This window comes from Molossus molossus, unplaced genomic scaffold (assembly GCF_014108415.1).
Source record: "Molossus molossus isolate mMolMol1 unplaced genomic scaffold, mMolMol1.p scaffold_m16_p_1, whole genome shotgun sequence".
NCBI lineage: Eukaryota > Metazoa > Chordata > Mammalia > Chiroptera > Molossidae > Molossus > Molossus molossus.
Genome location: NW_023425344.1, coordinates 153322510 through 153343027, shown reverse-complemented (window position 1 = coordinate 153343027; position 20518 = coordinate 153322510). Strand labels below are relative to the sequence as shown.

General features: G+C 40.0%; 1 pseudogene; it reads right to left on the bottom strand.

Moving 5' to 3' along the window:
• Positions 1-4253: 4253 nt before the first annotated feature.
• Positions 4254-19953, bottom strand: LOC118616116 (annotated as a pseudogene).
• Between the last annotated feature and the right edge of the window lie 565 nt (positions 19954-20518).

Genomic DNA, 20518 nt, shown 5'->3' with positions numbered 1-20518 from the left:
TCACTCCCCGAGCCTTTCAGTCCTTGGTGGGCTCTGAGCCTATCACCCACTCCCAGGGTTAATAAGAAGTTCTTCCTTCTGGGCTGGAAGGGTAGTGGAGAGACAGCCCTTTCTGTGGACACCACATTTCTCCAGCCCTCCCTGACTTGGCTTTGGAGTGGTTTCCATGGTGACAACCTCTGAGATGCTGTATTCAGTATATGTCTAGGAGAAAGAAAATGCTTCTGGCTAAAACAAAGACATGTATCTCAAGTGTTTTGTAAATAAATTAGTTGACTGATACCTTGTTTCTAGCTTCCATGTTTGCGCCACGTGAAAGCAGCTTGGCCACGATAGCTGCGTTCTGACCCAGGACAGCATAGTGCAGAGCCGTGTTGCCGTCGATGTCCACCACGTTTGGGTGAGCGCCTCGGGCTAGCAGAACCGGCGCACTCCTCCTGCTGGCACTGCACGGCCTGTCAGTATTATGCCAAGAAATCGATTGTAAGTTCTGGAAATTCAAAGTAAGCATTCCACTAGTTTCACCAATTACTTATTGTTAAACGAGATAAACACATTTTTATGTAAATAACTAAGTCAAATCCATCTTATGTTGACATCATTGGTTCCTACATACCTTAAACAAAGGTGTTCTGTTTTGTCTATCACGGAGGTCCAACAGGCATTTTCTTTGGTCAGAGAGCAGAGTGACCACTTCTGGATGGCCATCGGTACAGGCCAAATGTAAGGCAGTCCTATGAAATTCAGAGAACCTTTTAGGAACTTTGAGTGCCCTCTTTCAAAGCATACAATTATTCATGTAATTGTAGACATTACATGTGATTCCAAAAATAGTAGTTTTCTTCTGTAGACAGTACAATATTTGTTAGGTTTTGTTACTCACCAGAGTAATAAAGGGACAGCCTATTTGAAAAGAGAAAGCATAACCAGGAAATTCAGCTCAAGTTGGGTCTGATACTATTTTAATTCTGTCATACATTAGCTATCACTTTGTCTTTCTGTGCCTCAATTTCCTCAACAAAATGGGGATAAAAGTAGTAGTTACCTCATGAGACATGATTGTTTGCTTAAATGAAAATCTATGCAGTGTTTCCTACCATTTGTAGCACAAAAATAGCTCAATGAATGTTATATAATATTGGTATTATTATTACTATGACTATGACTTTACTAAGACAATATTTCAATTAAGCAAAATGATATCATTTTATCTACTTTGCAGATATATTTTAAAAATCATAAAGAACACAGCATTTCAATAATTCTAAGGTGCTGATTCTCACAGTTTTACATCTCTGACATTGGAATGCAATTTATAATCCAGAATTTCTTACAGCTTCAGTTGGAAGCTTTCAAAAAAATTCTTGGTACATAAAATACTGGGCACCATACCATCCATGGTGCCTTACATTATGTGAAATGATAGTAAATACAATAGACCTCTTGCAGTGCTAGTCAAATGGTTGGCATTTAAATAAATTTTAGTTCTGTAAAGGTTTATGGAGAAAGACGACTAAAAGAGCAAACAATAATTTTTTGAAAAAAGTAATTCTTACTTTGATTTTTAAATAAACTTTGAGCCAAAATAAACTCTGGATTCAAATGAATAAGGATGTCTCATTTTGTTCAATATTCAGATTTATAGATTGTATGGAAATCAAAAATTTCTAGTACTCAGTATTTAACACTATTATACATTTTCAAAGGGCAGGTAAAGGTTCTCTTTTACAATTTCTTCCCTTCAGAAATCTTTTTGTTTAATATGATGTTACCTCAAAAATTTAAAAATTGAACTGCCATTTGACCCAGTGATTCCACTTCTAGGAATATACCCTAAGAAGCCTGAAACAACAATCAGAAAGAATATATGTACCCCCATATTCGTAGCAGCACTATTTATAATAGCTAAGATCTGGAAACAGCCCAAGTGTCCATCAGCAGATTAATGGATAAGAAAGTTGTGGTACATATACACAATGGAGTACTATGCAGCTGTAAGAAAGAAAGATCTCTTACCCTTTGAGGCGACATGGAGGGACCTAGAAAGTATTATCCTAAGCAAAACAAGTCAAGCAGAGAAAGACAAATATTACATGATCTCACTTATTTTTGAAATATAATGAACATAACAGTCTGAGAAATGGGGTAGTCCCAGAGATGTGGAAGTGGGGTACAGACTGACAATCCCCAGAAGAGGGGATGGTGGGGGAGAGATAAACCACAGAGCTTATATGCATGTATGCATGAACAATGGACATGGACAACAAAGCTGGGGACAGGGCGGGGAGGGGGAGAGGGGGGAATCAGTGGGGTAAAAAGGAGAAACATCTATAACAAAAATAAATAAAGTAATTAATAAAAAAAGAAATCATTTTGTTTGAAAGGAGGGAGAAAAAGCTTCAACTGTGATTAGGTCCTAATACGTCTATTTTGAATTTCTCTTTTTGATCATACTGGGAACCATGAAGATTTCAAGAATGAAAAGGGCCTTAGAGATAGATTGAAAGGGTTCTGCTACATAATAGATACTCAGATTATATTTCATATGGAAATGGGTTGAAAAAATGTGTAAAACATAGTGAGAAAGTTCAATATTTTTTAAAAGGACAGTTTTATATAGTAAAGTGATACTTCTGCAATAATAATAATAATCACTTATTCTTGCCATTTTTTATTTTTATAAGCAAACAACTAAAATGATTAATGTATAATAGTTTACATATTATATGTAATAAAGATATATGAAGTAAAATACATATGTTTATCTGTATAGGAACAGATAAAAAAGTTCCCTTTATTTCTGAAGAGGCTAAAAGTTATCAAAAGACACCAATATTGGTAAACAGAAAGTGATAGACTAGCCAGTGTAGCTCAGTGGATTGAGCACTGTTTCAATACCAAAATGTCATTGGTTGATTCCTGGGCAGGGCACATGCCTGGGGTTTTATTTTTTATTTTTTTGGTCTGGAAATTTTATTTTAAGATTCTAAAGTAGTAATGCTTTAGATGTTACTCAAGTGCCCCAGACAGGATTAACAAAATTAAATGTTTCTAACTTACAAATTTAGTTCCTATAGGAGTCTTGGAAAAGAAACAGAAGAAAACAATTCCCCTCCCAAAAGAAGACACACACTGATTTTGAAGAAACCCCATGTTTCATGCAGCTGTAGGCAAGTTGTAAAAAGCCACCCAAATTCACACAGTTTTACACCAATCATCATCAGAAAACTCTGTAGTCAATCTGTACATCTAAATGCATTCTAGAAATCTACACCTACATTACATCATTTAATGTTATATACATTTATTACCCCCCCCCTTGTTTTTAATAATTTCTTATGTAAAACCTTCATTCAAACCCCAAAAAAAGATGTAAGACTAACTGGGGATGTGGGGGTGGAGAAAAGATCATCACTTAGGAAATTCAGTTAAAATGTACTTTATCTAAATCTCAAAATATTCAATAAAAACAGTATCTTCTCCATTTAACACTTTGCTTTCTAACCGTACAGTAAATTGCATTGTAGAGAATACACCTCTATCTTCAGACTGTATCTTCTTTGGATGGAATTAAGATGTAACTAGATAGTTTTGAGATAAATAAATGGGAAGTTGGTCCAACTAAGATGACAGCAGATATATTACATGCAGAATTTAATATTTTTAATTCTCTCTTTTTAAAAAAGGATACAGTTGAATTGAAAAAACAATAAAACAGGTCAAAAAAGAGCCCAGATTCAATATATAAAAATGTCCCACAATAAGTTGATGATAGCAGTAAAAATAAGAGATAAAATAATTATTTCTGGAACATCATTTTTTAATAGCATGGAAACACTAAGTGCCAGGAAGATTTTTACTCATGTAATTTTAGCATCCAAGTTTCCCTCTATTTATTTTATTGGAACAAATGCTTTAAATAAATTATTTGTCCTTTTCACTGAAGAGAGCTGGTCTATCTCATCTTTAATGAGCTAGTTTTAAGAAAGATTAGCCATGTACTGTAGTAATGCCTACTGCATAAAATCCAAGCATTTGCTGTGAACAGTTGGAGAAAGCAGTCAGTTAGAACCTAGGATCAATGGAAATAGATGTTACTTTACACCATCCATGAAAGATAGACCCACAAAGTACCCAGTGTTAATGCCCAAATCTCTTCTTGCGCTTTTTTTTTTTTTTTTTTTTTTTTTGCTGTGCAAGTTCCACCCCTGTGAAAGAGAAATTGATCCAATGTTCCAGGTATCCTTAGGTCTCTAGTCAATTTTCACATTAGTATAGATTTTTTGGACTTGTTCCCATGTAACCAATTGCTCCACACATTATCCCCAAGGCTGTGCTAAATACCATCATATATCCAAAGTAAAATAATGTTTGAAATAAGCCATACATCTTTGTTTTGAAAAAAATAGTAGTAAAAGGAATACATGTCAACATAGATTACAGTTGGTGCAACAGAGAGAAAACTTGTCCATTACCACTATAATCCTCCACATTTAGCAGAAAGTATGTACACACGATGGTCACACAGACCGTCACGATGCACAGGATAACCTGCACCAGTATCATGAAGCTATAGACGTAGTAGATCTTATATGCCCAGAAAGATGTGAAGATGAAATACATTTTAATGAAGATTGAGCCAAAAGTTAAAATTCCTCCTAGGCAAACAATAACTGCAGGCTCCATAAACCATTTTTTCTCCAGTATGGGATGAGGCACAGCATTGACATGACAGGAAAAATTGAGCTGACCTGATAGATTTCGGCCAAGTATTGTACCAACAAGATTTAGAGAAAGAATAACAAAAAAACAGATGCAACAAACGGCCACCATCGTTCCAAAAGGAATGGCTCTGGAAGCATGGTAATAAATGGCCATAAAATTGATGAAGAAGGCAGTGCCACACACGATAGCTGGGATAAGAAATGTCCCATTGAACATCTGCTTTATCCATCTCCTTCCTCCTTGCCTAGCATACAGACTTCCTCCAAAATAACCATTCATTGGAGATGTAGCAGCATAGACAGATATAGCTGTACTGAGCATTGATCTTCTCTCTGTATATAAATCTTCTATCATTGCAACAATAATAACAATAAAAGACACAGAAAATATCTGACATCCAGAACCAATGAGTGACTTGATGGTCTAAATACATCTCCATGCACCTGCTTCCATCCATACTCATCTCCTAGGTCTCTACCTATGTCATCCATTTCTTCTTCTTTACTGTACCAGGCGTAATCTTTTCTTAAAGTTCTCAAAATCATTGAAACTAAGCCCACCAAGAAGATAACCATCATGAAGGGGTTGAAAATTGAAAACCAATGAATCCTGTGTTGAAAAAAGGATGGATTGAGATATTTGTCAAATCGATCTTCAAATTTTACATCTGACTTTTTCCATTTTACTAAATATGGCATCTGGATTTTAGTATTGGGAACTAATTTTACCTTTCCTTCATTAGTTAGATTAACATCAACAATTCGATTTCCATTAAACCCTATTTCAAGTTTTTTGTAGGTCCAAAGATAGTAATGTCCATTTTCATCTCCTTCACCAACAACACCCCATATTGGTAAGTCATCTATGTACATCTGGTACCAGTAGTGATTTTTGATGGCATACACAAATGCATCTCTCTTTTCTTTATCTAAGTCAATTTCACAGTAAGTGGCTGGCATCACATCATCTTTGAATTTAATATCCAGACCACTAAATTCTAATTTAACTCCTTGAAGTGCTTCTCCCATAGTTTCATGGTAATGAATGATACTTCCTTTTGACCCCACACACAAAGGAAGTGAAAAGTATTTATATGTCTTTTGGCGATTCTGGTAGGGCCCAACAGTATTCATCGATAAGGCAACTTCCTCCTTATCTTGATACCTGTGCTCTGCTCATCCGCCTGGGCCAGGGTCAGCAACAGTGCCAAGGCAGGCAGCGGCCTCCCCCTCCGCGCTCCCACCGGCCTGTGCCCGCCTGCCCGCCTGCCCGCCCCCCAGCCCCCCAATTCCTCCTCCTCCGCAGACGCCGCAGCTGCAGATTTGGATCCACTGGGGCCAGAGAGACATAAGGGGCTCGGACTCTGCTGCTGCCTCCTAGGTGACACCGCTGGCTCTATAGCCTTCCCTGCCTCCCGCCCTCCGCCTGGGGTTTTAAATAAAAACATTTAAAAGAAAAGAAACAGAAAGTGAGAAACTATTTTTTAAAAAAATCTGTACAAGATTCATTTTATTGGTCTTCTCTAGGATAATTTCATTCCCAATAATACTACATTTACTATAATTTTTATGCATGTTCATTGTAGAAATTAGATATTTTATCTTTTGCTTGGACCAAAACAGTGCCTTATTATTATTTATTCCTCCTTCAGGGATCTATATATATTTTATTTTAGAGAGAGCGGAAGGGAGAGGGAGAGAAAGAAACATTGATGCAAGAGAAACATCAACTGGTTGCCTCCTGCACAAGCCTGCACTGGGAATCGATCCTGCCACCCTTGGGTGCACTGTATGATCCTCCAACCAAGTGAGCCACACTGGCCAGGGAGGAAATCAGATTTTTTATAAACAATATTTTTACATATAATACAACTGCTCAGAAATAAATTGATTACATTTGCACACATTTTCAGCTAATATATCATAGTCTGTGTGTACATATAATTAAAACGGATTTTTTCTTAATCTCTATACAGTGCTGAGAAAAAAATTATTGTATGTAATTTATCTAATTATTTTTAAAGATATAATAGTATAAATAGAATTGATGGATATAGGAAATATATATATACATTTTTAAATGTGATACTCAGCACCAAATTGCCTATTTCAAAGTCAAAAGCAACTTAAACTTCAAGCAGCAGTATAAGGACCCCTGTTGGCCATCTCCACAAACTTTGTAGATGGAAAACAGCATCATGTCACTTCTTTTTTTCTTTTAGAGAGAGAGGAGGGTAGAGGGAGAGAGAGAGAGACATTGATGACAGAGAACATCGATTGGCCACATGCCCGCAACTGGGGATTGGGCCCACAACCTGGGCATGTGTCCTGACCAGGAATCCAACCGGTGATGTCTTGGTACATGGGTCAACGCTCAGCCACTGAGCCACACCAGCCAGGCTCTGTCACCCTTTTTTAACTAAAATTATTTTTTCTTATCAGGGACACTAAATATTTTTAATCTTTCTTTACTTTAGGTCACCTGTAGATACCCAAAAAGTATGTTTTCCACTTTCAAATTGGAGTTTTTTTCTTGTTGATTTTAAAGATTTCTCTGTAAATGAAGATATACCTCTTCTGTGATAGACATACTTTGTACATATTTTATAAGTTCATTTTCTTAATATTATATTCTGATAGACAGAGGGTTAAATTTTTTTTTATATTGCTCAACCAACCTCCAGAAATCTTGCTTTTGAAGTCTTTGACAACATAAAAAAATGTATAAAATTTTTTGTGTTTTCTTCTGATACTTTTCTCATTTTTATTTTTAAATTTTTTAATCTGAAACTTTTTATGAGGGGATAGAAATTTAGTTGGTTTTCTCCAAATACTTAACAGGTATTTTTCCACCATTTGTATACAATTCACCTTTTCTTACAAACAAGAAACATCACCAGTATCAAGTTCTAAAGTCTTACATATATTTTGGTGTTTGGTCATTATCTTTTTTGTTCCAATCATTTATCTGTCTTCTCAGCTGTTGGCAAAAAGTAATTTTGGGGAATTTATAGCACATATTGATATTTAGAAGGCAATATCTTTTCCTACACTACTAAAATGTTCTTAATTTCATAACAACAATAAAAGATAACACGTATAACTCAAACTATTAAAATCATATTTTACATGGTTTGTAAAATTGATCATTGTAGGACAAACACATATTTTGAGAAAACAAGTCTTTCTTTTCAAGATCACAGCCCTCTTCCCAGTTCAAATTTCTCTGTGAGGTCCTTCAATGAAGAACATATGTACCTCTGTGTATACTGATAGAAAGTGGTTATTGGATGTTATCCGAAGGACTTTTAGCTCAAAGTTGATTTATGATGGGAATTATTTCTCTCATTATGCACTTTTCTATATATATATATAACATTATGGTAGTAAGAGTGAACATCAAATATAAAAGCTTTGTATTTAATAAATATAAATTTATTAAAATTTAATTATATTCATTTTTAAATCTTTTATTTATTTATTAAATATTTTTCTTTGATAATTTTAGTTTACTTTTTATTTTTTAATCCTCACCCAAAGATATACTTTTTATTTATTTTCAGACAGGAGAAAAGGAGAGAGAGAGAGAGAAACATCTATGTGAGATAGACATATCGATTGGTTGCTCAACCAGGGACCAACTACAAACGAGGTTTGAGCCTTTGACTGGAATGGAACCCGTGACTCTTTGGTCCAGGGGCCAACGCTCTAACCACTGACCCAAACCAGCCAGGGCTGATTTTACTCATCTTTGTAATTGAAGGTAGTACAGTTATTCCCCCTTTATTCCCTCATTGACTCCTTCTACCCTGCTAACCCTTGCCATCCCAATCTTCTCCCCACCCCCTCCCCAATCCTGCCTTCCCCACATTATTGTGTTCATCAGTTATGCATATAAGTTCTTTGGTTTATCTCTTCCCACTGTAATTTTGTTTTCATTATTGATATTTTGTTAAATCACTTTAAAATTGTCTGTGGAGTGCCCAGCTGGCATGGCTCAGTGGATTGAGCATCATCCCATGGTCAGGATTTGATTCCTAGCCAGGGCACATGCCAGTTTGCAGGTCAATGCCCAGTAGAAGACATGCAGGAGGCAGCCAATTGATGTTTCTCAAGTTGACATTTCTCTCTCTCTCTCTCCCTTTCTGTCTCTCTAAAATATCAATAAACACGTTAAAAAACAAAAAGAAATAAAATTGTCCATAAGGGCTGTATCAGGGGAATGGTGAGTGGTTCCTTAAGTTTTAGTTTTGTTTGTTCATAAGTTGGCCTGAGCGCTAGACCCCACATAAGGTCTCCACCACCAAGGTGCCTTGAGACCATTGGACCAAAAACTGCCTGACAGGAAGGCTGAGCTGGTGCAGGTGAGCACTTCTCCCAGGTCCACCCACCTTCTCCCAGGGGACTCCCCAGCAGCAGGCCTTGCAGGCCTCTAAGGCCTTATTACCTGTTCTTCTTGTCGCTGTCATTTAAGCTGTTGATCTGGAGCAAGAGAATTTGCCTTACTTTTTCTACATTGCCCACACTGGCAGCTTCATGTATCTCCCCAAGATCTTTTCCTCGGATGTGTTACCGAGGCCTCTGTCTCCAACTCTGCTCCTCTCTGTGCTGGTGGAGGAGACCGAAGACAAGGGCTCCTGCTTCCTCCAACAGGTGAATACCTTCTTCATGGCAGAGGCCTGGGGGCTTCAGAGAAGCCTCTTCGCTCTGCTTTTCACGACTGCAGAGCACAATAGTATCTTTAGATAAGCCAACCACCTCACCGTCAGAACGGGTCAGTAGGGCAGCTTAGCGGTTTAGAAACTCGAGGCCCAGAATCATGGTAACCAAGCAACGCTGCCTCAGCAACTACAGCGCTGTGCATGAGCACAGATGCCCACTGGCTAAGGGTATGCAAAGATGATAAAATATGAATAAAAATAAATATAAATATATATACATACATAAATATAAACATATATAGGTTTTTTTCCCAAGCTTATTCTAATTTTATTTTTGTTACAGATGTTTCTCCTTTTTTACCCCATTGACACCCTCCAATGCCCCCCACCCTATCCCTGGCTTTGTTTTGTTTTTTGTTTATTGTTTTTTCAGTAACAAAGGAATTTATTCTTTTTAAACTGGAAAACTCCGGTGCCCTGCTTCTAAGGACTCCTGTTCTTTTTTTTTTGTTTTGTTACAGATGTTTCTCCTTTTTTACCCCATTGCCACCACCCTCCACATCCCCCCCGCCCCCAGCGCCATCCCCAGCTTTGTTGTCCATGTCCATTGGTTATGCATACATGCATATAAGTTCTGTGGTTTATTTCTTCCTACTCCCCCCACCCCCTCTTCTGAGGGATGTCAGTCTCTGCCCTACTTCCATGTTTCTGGGTCTACCGTATTCCTCAGACTGTTATGTTCATTATATTCCATATATAAGTGAAATCATGTGGTATTTGTGTTTTTCTGCTTGGCTTATTGCACTTAGGATAATACTTTCCAGGTCCTTCCACGTCATCTCAAAGGATAAGAGATCTTTCTTTCTTACAACTGCATAGTACTCCGTTGTGTATATGTACTGCTGCTTTTTTATCCATCCGTCTACTGATGGACACTTGGGTTGTTTCCAGATCTTAGCTATTGTAAATAGTGCTTCTATGAACATGGGAGTACATATATTCGTCCTGATTGGTGTTTCAGGCTTCCTAGGGTATATTCCTAGAAGCGGAATCACTGAGTCAAATGGAAGTTCAATTTTTAATTTTTTGAGGTACACCATATTGTTTCCCATAGTGGTTGCACCAGTCTGCATTCCCACCAGCAGTGTACTAGAGTCCCCTTTTCTCCACACCCTCGCCAGCACTTGTTGTTTGGTGATTTGTTAATGGCAGTCATTCAGAAAGGTGTGAGGTGATACCTCATTGTTGTTTTAATTTTCATCTCTCTGATGATTAGTGATGTTGAGCATTTCTTCATATGTCTTTAGGCCATTTGTTATGTCCTGTTTGGAGGGGAGTCTATTCAGCTCCTCTGCTCATTTTTTAATTGGGTTCTTTGTCTTCCTTTGTTGAGTTGTATGAGCACTCTATATGTATTACAAATTAACCCCTTATTTGATATATCATTGGTAATGATGTTCTTCCATACAGTGGGTTGCCTTTCCATTTTGATGATTGTTTCTTTTGCTATGCAGAAGCTTTTGAGTTTGATGTAGTCCCATGTGTTCATTTTTTCCTTTGTTTCTGTTGCCTTAGGTGATGTATCAGTGAAAATTCTGCTGCGTATGATGTCCGAAGTTTTGATGCGTACATGTTCTTCTAGAATTTTTACAGATTCAAGGGTCAGATTTAAGTCTTCTATCCATTTTGAGTTTATTCTTGTGTATGGTATAAGTTGATGGTCTAGTTTCATTTTTTTTTTTGCATGTAGCTGTCCAATTTTCGCAACACCATTTATTAAAGAGGCTATCTTTACTCCACTGTATGCTCTTGCCACTTTTGTCAAATATTAATAGAGCATATTGCCTTGGGTCCATTTGTAGGTTCTCAGTTCCATTCCACTGGTCTATATGCCTGTTCTTGTACCAGTACCAGGCTGTTTTGATACCGGTCACTTTGTAGTATACCCTGATATCTGGTATTGTGATCCCACCTACTTTTTCTTTTTCAAGATTGCTGTGGCTATTTGGAGTCTTTTTTGGTTCCATAGGAACTTTAAAAGTATTTGTATAAGTTCTGTAAAATATATCTTTGGTGTTTTGATGGGGATTGCACTGAAACTATAGATTGCTTTGGGTAGTATAGACATTTTAATGATGTTTATTCTTCCAATCCATGAACAAGGTATGTGCTTCTACTTTTTTATATCTTCCTCTATTTCTTTTTTCAATGTCCTGTAGTTTTCTGCAAATAGGTCCTTTACTTCTTTGGTTAAGTTCATTCCTAGGTATCTTAATTTTTCTGCCACAATGGTAAATGGGATTGTTTTCTCAGTTTCTCTTTCTGTGAGTTCATCATTGGTGTATACAAATGCTGTTGATTTCTTTATTTTAATATTGTATCTTGCTACTTTGCCAAATGCATTTATTAAGTCTAGTAGATTTTTGGTGGAGTCTTTAGGGTTTTCTATGTATAATATCATGTCATCTGCAACTAATAACAGTTTCACTTTCTCCTTTCCAATTTGGATCCCTATTATTTTTTCCTCATTTCTGATTGTTGTGGCTAAGACTTCCAGTACTATGTTAAATAAGAGTGGCAAAAGTGGACATCCCTGTCTTGTTCCTGTTCTTAATGGAAATGTTTTTAGTTTCTGCCCATTGAGTATGATGTTGGCTGTAGGTCTTTCAGATATGGCCTTTATTATATCGAGATATGATACCTCTATTCCCAGATTGCTGAGCGTTTTTATCAGAAATGGATGCTGGATTTTGTCGAATGCTTTTTCAGCATCTATTGATAGGATCATGTGGTTTTTATTCTTCATTTTGTTTATGTAGTGTATCACATTTATTGATTTGCGAATATTATGGCAGCCTTGCTTCCCTGGAATGAATCCCAACTGGTCATGATAAATAATTTTTTTGATGTATTGCTGGATCTGATTTGCTAGTATTTTGTTCAGGATTTTGGCGTCTATGTTCATCAGGGATAGTGGCCTGTAGTTTTCTTTATTTGTAGTGTCTTTTTCTGGTTTTGGAACTAGAATTGTGCTGGCCTCATAGAATGAGTTTGGAAGTCTTCCTTCTTCTTGAATTTTTTGAAGTAGTTTGAAGAGAATGGGTGTTAGTTCTTTTTTGAATGTTCAGTAAAACTCCTCTGTGAAGCCATCTGGGTCTGGGCTTTTGTTTGCTGGGAGAGTCTAGATTACCTCTTCAATTTCCCTAGTTGTTATTGGTTTGTTCAAGTTTTCTATCTCTTCCCGGTCCAGTTTTGGGAGACTATGCGTTTCTATAAATGTGCCCATTTCGCTTAGATTGTCAATTTGTTGCCATATAGTTGTTCATAGTAGTTGTTAACGATCTTTTGTATTTCTATGGTGTCGGTTGTTACTTCTCCTTTTTCATTTCTGATTTTGTGTATTTGGGTTCTCCCCCATAACCCATTCATTGTTCAATAACATGCTATTTAGCCTCCATGTGTTCAAATGTCTTTCCATGTTTTTGTCGCAATTGATTTCTAGTTTCATGCCATTGTGATCTGAGATGATGTTTGATATGATTTCAATCTTCTTGAACTTGTAGAGATTTAGTTTGTGTCCTATCATGTGGTCTATCTTTGATAATGTCCCATGTGCACTTGAGAAGAATGTGAATTCTGTAGTTCTGGGTAGTAATTCTCTGTAGATATCTATTAAATTTATTTGGTCTAGTGCTTCATTTAGAGTCTCTGTTTCCTTGCTAATTTTTTGTCTAGAGGATCAATCCAGTGGTGTCAATGGGATGTTGAAGTCCCCTGCTATGATTGTATTGTTGTCAGTTTCTTTTTTGATATCCTCCAGAAGATTTTAAATATATTTTGGTGCTCCCATATTAGGTGTATATATGTTTATCAATGTTATATCTTCCTGTTCAATAGATCCTTTCAATAGTATGTAGTGGCCTTCTTTGTCTCTAGTTATGGCCTTCATTTTGAAATCTATTTGATCAGATAAGAGAATTGCTACCCCAGCTTTTTTTTTTGCTTTCCATTTGCTTGGAAAATTTTTTCCATCCCTTCACTTTCAACCTATGTGAGTCTTTTGTTGAGAGGTGGGTCTCTTGTAAACAACATATAGATGAGTCATGCTTTCTTATCCAATCAGCTGCTCTGTGTCTTTTTATGGGAGTATTCAATCCATTTACATTTAAGGTGATTATTGATATGTACTTATTTATTGCCATTTTTGTTTAATGTGGTTCTATTTTTCTTCCCATTTCTACTGCTAATTACAGCAGTCCTTTTCACATTTCTTGCAGTGCTGGTTCGGTGCTAATGTATTCCCTTAGCCTTTTTCTGTCTGGGAAGCTCTTTCTTTGACCTTCTATTTTGACTGTTAGCCTTGCTGGGTAGAGTAGTCTTGGATTCACATCCTTGTTTTTCATGACCTTGATTCCTTCTGGCCTGTAGTGTTTCTTGTGAGAAGTCAGCTGAGAGCCTTATGGGATTTCCTTTGTAGGTAACCTGTTGTTTTCTCTTGCTGCTTTTAGGATTCTCTCTTTGTCTTTAATTTGTGGCATTTTAATTACTATGTGTCTTGGTGTGGGCCTGTTTGGGTTCTTCTTACTTGGGACTCTGTGCTTCTTGAACTTGAATGCCTTCTTCCTTCACCAAATTAGGGAAGTTTTCTGTCACTGATTCTTTGAATATATTCTCTAACCCTTGCACATTTTCTTTTTCTTCGGGGACTCTTATGATGTGAATATTATTACGTTTCCAGTTGTCCCACAGTTCTCTTAAGCTCTCTTCTTGTTTTTTTAATTGTTTTTTCCTTTTGGTTTCCTGATTTGTTGATTTTTTTCTACCCTGTCTTCTAATTCACTGATCCAGTCCTCAGCTTCCTCTGCTCTGCCTTTTTAACCTCCCAATGTGTTCTTTATTTCTGATATGTCATTTTTTATCTCTTCTTGTTGGTTTTTAATTTCCAATTGGTTCATTTTCAGCATGTCTATGTCTTTGAGCTTCCTCATGATCATGGCTCTGAACTCTAGCTCTGTTAACTTGCCTAACTGCTCCACATTGATCTCATCTTTGGTGGAGGTCTCTTGTACTTTCGTTTGGCTTCTGTTTCTGTGTTTCACCATTTTGGCTATCACAGTGGGCTTTGGAGCCTGTCAAGTTTTTCCTGTGGGTGTTGGTGTCCTGCTGTTTGTGGCTTCCTCTCCTAGGTTTAGATGAGCAAGAGAGGACCCATGTTAAACACCACTGTCGTCTTACTTTCCTGGTTAAAGTTGCTAGCCCAGGAAAGGTACTGTTATTCTCTAGCTTTTTGCCTGGAGGCTAGCAGTCGAGGTTGCTTGAAGAGTTTTGGGTTGTCAGTTGATTGAAAAACTTCCTCAGGTACTCAGCTTAAGGGGATTTCCCGAGGGTGGGGCAGATGCTGGTTGTTAATGAGCCTGAATTAGCATTTCAGTGGCCCACAGGGTGGGGTTGGATCTCCAAGGGAGGGGCTGCTGCCTCTCCCCAGAGCACTGGGAAGGAGCAAGATGGCCACCGTCCTGTGTGGCTGCAACTCAGCAAAAGCTGTGAGTGCCTTCCAAATCCCGAGTGACCCCACAGAGTTCTAGTCCAGTCTGCCCTCCCTCTGCTGGAGCCCAAGGTAAGTGGCTGTGGCTATTTTAGCCTCTGTCTTGGCTCTGTGCTGTGGAGCCCCTTGGGAGTTTAACCTGAGGGCCCTGCTCACAGCTAAGCCTGCTGCTCTCTGTGGACTCCCAGCCCCCTCTAGTGCCTTCGCAATCCTACCAGGATTGAGTCAGTGTCCATGATTATGTCGTCCTCCAAGCTGGTTTTCTGTTGCTTTTTCCTGATGATTTGTCTTTTATTTTTGTTGTAATTCCAGTTTGGTCCTGGGAGATGGTCTGTGTAGCTTCCATTCACTCCGTTGCATTTTGGAATCCCTGCATAAGAGGATTTCCAGAGGGTGGGATAGATGCTGGTTATTAATGAGCCTCAGTTTGCATTTCTTTGCCTCTCCTGGGAAAGGGTGAATCTCTGGGGGGGAGGGGAGGGGCTGATGTTTTTCCCTACAGCTCTGGGAAGGAGCACATTGGCCACAGTTCTTTGTGGCCACAACTCAGCAAAATTTCTGAGTGCTCTCCAAATCCCGGTTGCTCCCACAGAGTTCCAGCCCAGTCTGCTCTCCCTTTGCCGTAGCCCACAGGTGAGTGGCTGTGGCTACTTTAGCACTCTGTCTTGGCTCTCTGCACTGTGGAGGCGGCTTCGTCTTTATTCCCCAAGGGCGCTGCTCACAGCTAAGACTGCTGCTGTCCGTGGGCTCCCAGCCCACCACCCTCTCATGCCTTTGTAGATCCTACTGGTATCCCTGGTTATATGGTCCTGTCCTGTTGCTTTTTTGTTACTTTTTTTTTCCAAGGATTTGTCTTTATTTTAGTTGTAATTCTTGTTTCGTCTTGGGAGATCTTCTGCTTAGCTTATATTTACTCTGCCTCCATTTTCACATCCTCTAGGCCTATCTTGTGTGCACCTGGGTTGCACAGGCCTTTCTAGTGCCCTTACACCCTGCAGGTCCCATAGGTAACTGGATTGTATGGTCCCTTTGGGGTCCCGGCTCAATGCCTATGTTATGGGCTGCTGGGTCACACAGGCCTCTCTGGTGCTTCCGCACCCCACAGGCCTTGCGGATAACTAGATTGTGCAATCCCTGCTGGGTTGCACAGTCCTCTGTGGTGCTTCAGCACCCCGCAGGTCCCATGGTTAATTTGATGGCACAGTCCCTGTTGGGTCACACGGGCCTCTCTGGTGCCCCGCACCCTGCAGGTCCTGTGTGCGGGCTGCTTGATTGCACCAGTCTCTCTTGGGCTCTGGCTTCCCACTGCACTTGTGAGCTGCTGGACCTCACAGGACTCTGTGGAGCTCCAGGTCCCACTGCTGGCGGCTGGGGAGTGCAGCTGTCCCCTGGGGCTCAACTGATTCTCAGCTTTTGCTATAGGTTTTGGGGATGGGTTTCAGCTGCTGGTCTGTTTCTGTTGCCTGGGGGTGGATGTCTGCTCCCCAGCCTCTGTTGCTGGGGGTATGTCTCAACTCTGATTTGGCTGCTACTATGGGGGATGGTGCTGGGCTTTGAGCTGTCTGTGGCTTTCACAACCGGCACCCTGTGAGTTCCACTACTGTGCACCAGTCTGTGTTGACACAGAGTGTCCACTGGTCTGATGGTGCCAGGTGTGCTGGTGGGCTCAGGTTGCTGGGCTATAGCCATTCCCAGTGCCTCCTTCCAGGAAAGACCTGGGATCTTCCAAAATGGTGGGACCTCCCCATGGCGCAGGTAGAAGTACCCTGAAGGGCCATTTACCATGGTAGCTGGTTGTTGCAGTTCACAGCACAGAAACTTTCAGCTCCATGGCTATGCATTGCTCGGGTTTGGTCATCTACCTTCATGTTTACTCATACTCTCTCACACACATGCTCACTCTTTCACACATTCATCCTCCCTCCAGTCCTGCCCACTGCTGTCTTCCTCTGAGATCCTTTTATAATGACACTAATTCATGAAGAGTTTCACTTTCACAACATAATTATCTCCCAAATACTCTACCTCATACTAACTTCACATTAGGAGTAGGGATTTCAACATTCAAATTTTGTGGAGACATGAATATTCATTCCATTGCAACCCTCCAGCAAGCAAGCTAGCGTTTGAGCCAGTTGAGACTGGGAGAGCATTGTTGGACAACTTCCTGACTGTCTATTCAGAAGGTTGGTGAAAATGTGTGGGGATGAACACCTTGACACAGGATACAGATAAACAAATCATGGATTCAGTCACTCTGAATCAGGCCCACTCAGAGTTGTGAGGACTAGCACTAGTCTGAGAGAAAAATTCCATTCTAAATTCAGCCTGGCTGAACTGGGATGCATCAGAGAGGCTTTTGATAGGAGAGTCAAATGGAGTAACTGAGAAGACTTTGGTACAGAAACTATTTACAAGGTTACGGACAGAGTGAAATCAAAGCAGCAACAGCTGGTGAAACACCTCAAGAGTAGGGTGCCATTACCTCCCTTGAGCATGACAAAAGGAGCAGGAGAGGGTGTTGTTACCAGTACCCAGGGACACTGTAGGCAGAGGCTGTAACCTTTGATAGAGGAACATGGCCATTGACTACCTGTGATACAATGGGAAGGAACTAATGCTATGACCTAACTGTGCCCCCACCTCCAGGCTCCTGCCAGTGCCTCTCACAGCCAAACTCAAGTGGGTGCTGAAAACAAAGGAGCCCACTGGTGTGTTCCATGGAGGAAGCCTTTGGGTCACAGCACACAGATTGGAGAAGGGACAATATCCAGCATTTTACCTCTTCTGCCTTTCACCAGCCATATTGTCCTTATGAAGACTTCATGTCCCCAACACAAGGACATACAAAGTCTCATTAATTACTGAATGATGGCAGGTGGCTGGCATCATACTCCCACCTAAATCCTAAAATATTAATCAAAATGCTCTTCATGTAAGTTGTTGGAGTAAAAGTGAGAAAAGAGAGTTAAGCAATTAACATAAAATCTGCTATAATCTCACTTCTATATGTGGTCCTGAGGCACAAGTTGATAATCATGGTTTCCTTCTTTCACCACCTAATACACTTTCCCTTACTCTTTGTTAGCACCTCAGCTACTCAGGGGTCATTATCCTCATTGCTTCATGATCTGTGTCTTGGTGGTCCTATCTTTATTGGGTTGCCTCAATTTTCCACTGACCAGTAAACTAGGAAAGAAAATGTCAATGGTGGTCCATGAATTCTTGGATGTTACATCTTTTTCTTCCCACACTCATTGCTTAGCATCAACCCAATTTCTCCTTGGTAATCAGATCAAACAGCTGGGTCAGTAGTGTGACTCTTTTTCTGCCTCTTGGATTAGTAGAACAAGAAGCTGAAAATGGTTAGAAGGCAATCTTAGATTCTGATTTAACAGAACCTTGGTCACGTTTCCTGTTTTTTTCCTTGTGCACAAGGTTCTCCAAACCTACTGAATCCGAGGGTGCAACGATCAGAAGTAAATATTCCTTAAGAAGATGCAGTAGTGAGAGGTCATTTCCACATCCATCCTTGCTTCCCAGATATGGGCATTCTGATTATCATGGGACAGCACTATATAGGGGCGCATGGTTTCAGGTATGTTCTACATTGTATAAGGTAACCCCAACTTCACAGAGTGTTGTCTTCCAGCAGGCACAATAACTGACTGAGCCTTCCATAGAACATTCCAGTGGAATATGGATACCAGCACTGGGGAAGATTCTGGAGATGTTCTGGTTTTCAGGCTGAATACAAGTTAAGCAGAGAGTTGGCTCCGTTTCTTATGAATACTGGGTTCTGGACATGTCATATGTAACATTTGTCTTCATTAATTTTTCCGGGTTTCATGTTCATTTTTGTTGCTTATCTTAAAATCCTATAAAGTAATAGTGTTTTAAGAAAGTATTCATTGTAATCAAAATTTAATGCAATAGAACAATTTACTTTTTGCCCTGGAATTGCCCTAGTTTTGGGCCCCAGATTTAGCTCACAGCATGCTGCAAAAATGATCTGGGCTTATATCAGTGCAAGTGGGGAAAGAAGCATATCCAAAAGTTAGTGTTACAAAAAAACTTTAAAACATAAATAAAAATGATCCAAATAAACTGTGACAGAACTCTACAGAGTAATCCAAGCTTTATAGCAACACAGTGAACACTAAATCTGAAAAAAAGGCAACTTAAAAATGATAGAATGATTTTCAACTTTTTAATTTGCCCTTGTTCCAATGCAATTCCAGGCATAGTGGTGGTGGTATTAAAAAAAAACATCCTGTATTCTAAATGTAAGTCTGTAGTACCTATTATACAGAGAGCTGAACAGACCTTCTTCACAAAGTGTTAAGTGTGTGTCTGAAAACTATGAGAAGAATGAAATGCCTGGCCACTGTGGCTCAGTGGTTGAGCATTGACCCATGCACCAAGAGATCGCTGGTTTGATTCCCAGTCAGGGCACTGCCCAGATTGTGGGCCAAATTCCCACTGGGGGCATGCAGGAGGTGGCCAATCAGTGTTTTTTGTCATCAATGTTTCTATCTCTCTCTTCCTCCCACTTCCTCTCTCTCTAAAAATCAACAAAGAAAAATAATTAAAAAAAAAAAAAGAAGAATGACACAAAGCACTGCCCTTATTTGTGCCTACATCAGAACTCACTCACTGTGTTAGAGCATCAGGTAATCCATAAAACATTATAAAGCAAACCAACAACCCACAGCCACTGGGGTTAAAATGTTATATTTTGGGGGCACAGAATGGAACAGTGAAAACCATGGTTGAAAAGTTGAGAAGGGAAGGAAAAATGGCGGCGGAGTGAACGGAAGCTACACAGACCATCTCCCAGAACCAAACTGGAACTACAACTATAACACAGACAAATTGACGGGACAAACCAACAGAAAAGCAGCTTGCGAGGACCATACAACGAAGGACATTGACTCCATCCCCATAGGCTTTCGGAGGCGCAAGACGGGAGCTGGGAGCCCAAGGTCCGCAGCTCGGCAGCGGCCATAGCTGGGAGCGACATTCTCGGGTTACACTCCCAAGAGGCTCCACAGCGCAGAGCCGGGACAGAGGCTAAAACAGCCACAGCCACTCATCTTGGGCTCCGGCAGAGGGAGGGTGGGCTGGACTGGAACTGTGTGGGGACACTCAGGATTTGGAGGGCGCTCGGTGCTTTTGCTGAGTGCAGCCGCGCAGGACTGTGGCCATCTTGCTCCTTCCCAGGGCTCTGAGGAGAGGCAGCAGCCCCTCCCTTGGAGATCCAACCCCACCCTGTGGGCCATTGAAGTGCTAATTGAGGCTCACAAACAACCAGCATCTGCCCCAATCTCAGGAAATCCCCTTGTGCTAAGCACCTGAGGGAGCTTTTCAATCAACTGACAACCCAAAACTCATCAAGTAACCTCGACTGCTAGCCTCCAGTCAAAAAGCTAGAGGATAACAGTACCTTTCCTGGGCTGGCAACTTTAACCAGGAAAGTAAGACGACAAGGGTATTCAACGTGGGTCCTCCCTCGTTCATCTAAACACAAGAGAGGGAGCCACAAACAGCAGAAAACCAACACCCACAGGGAAAACTTGACAGGCTCC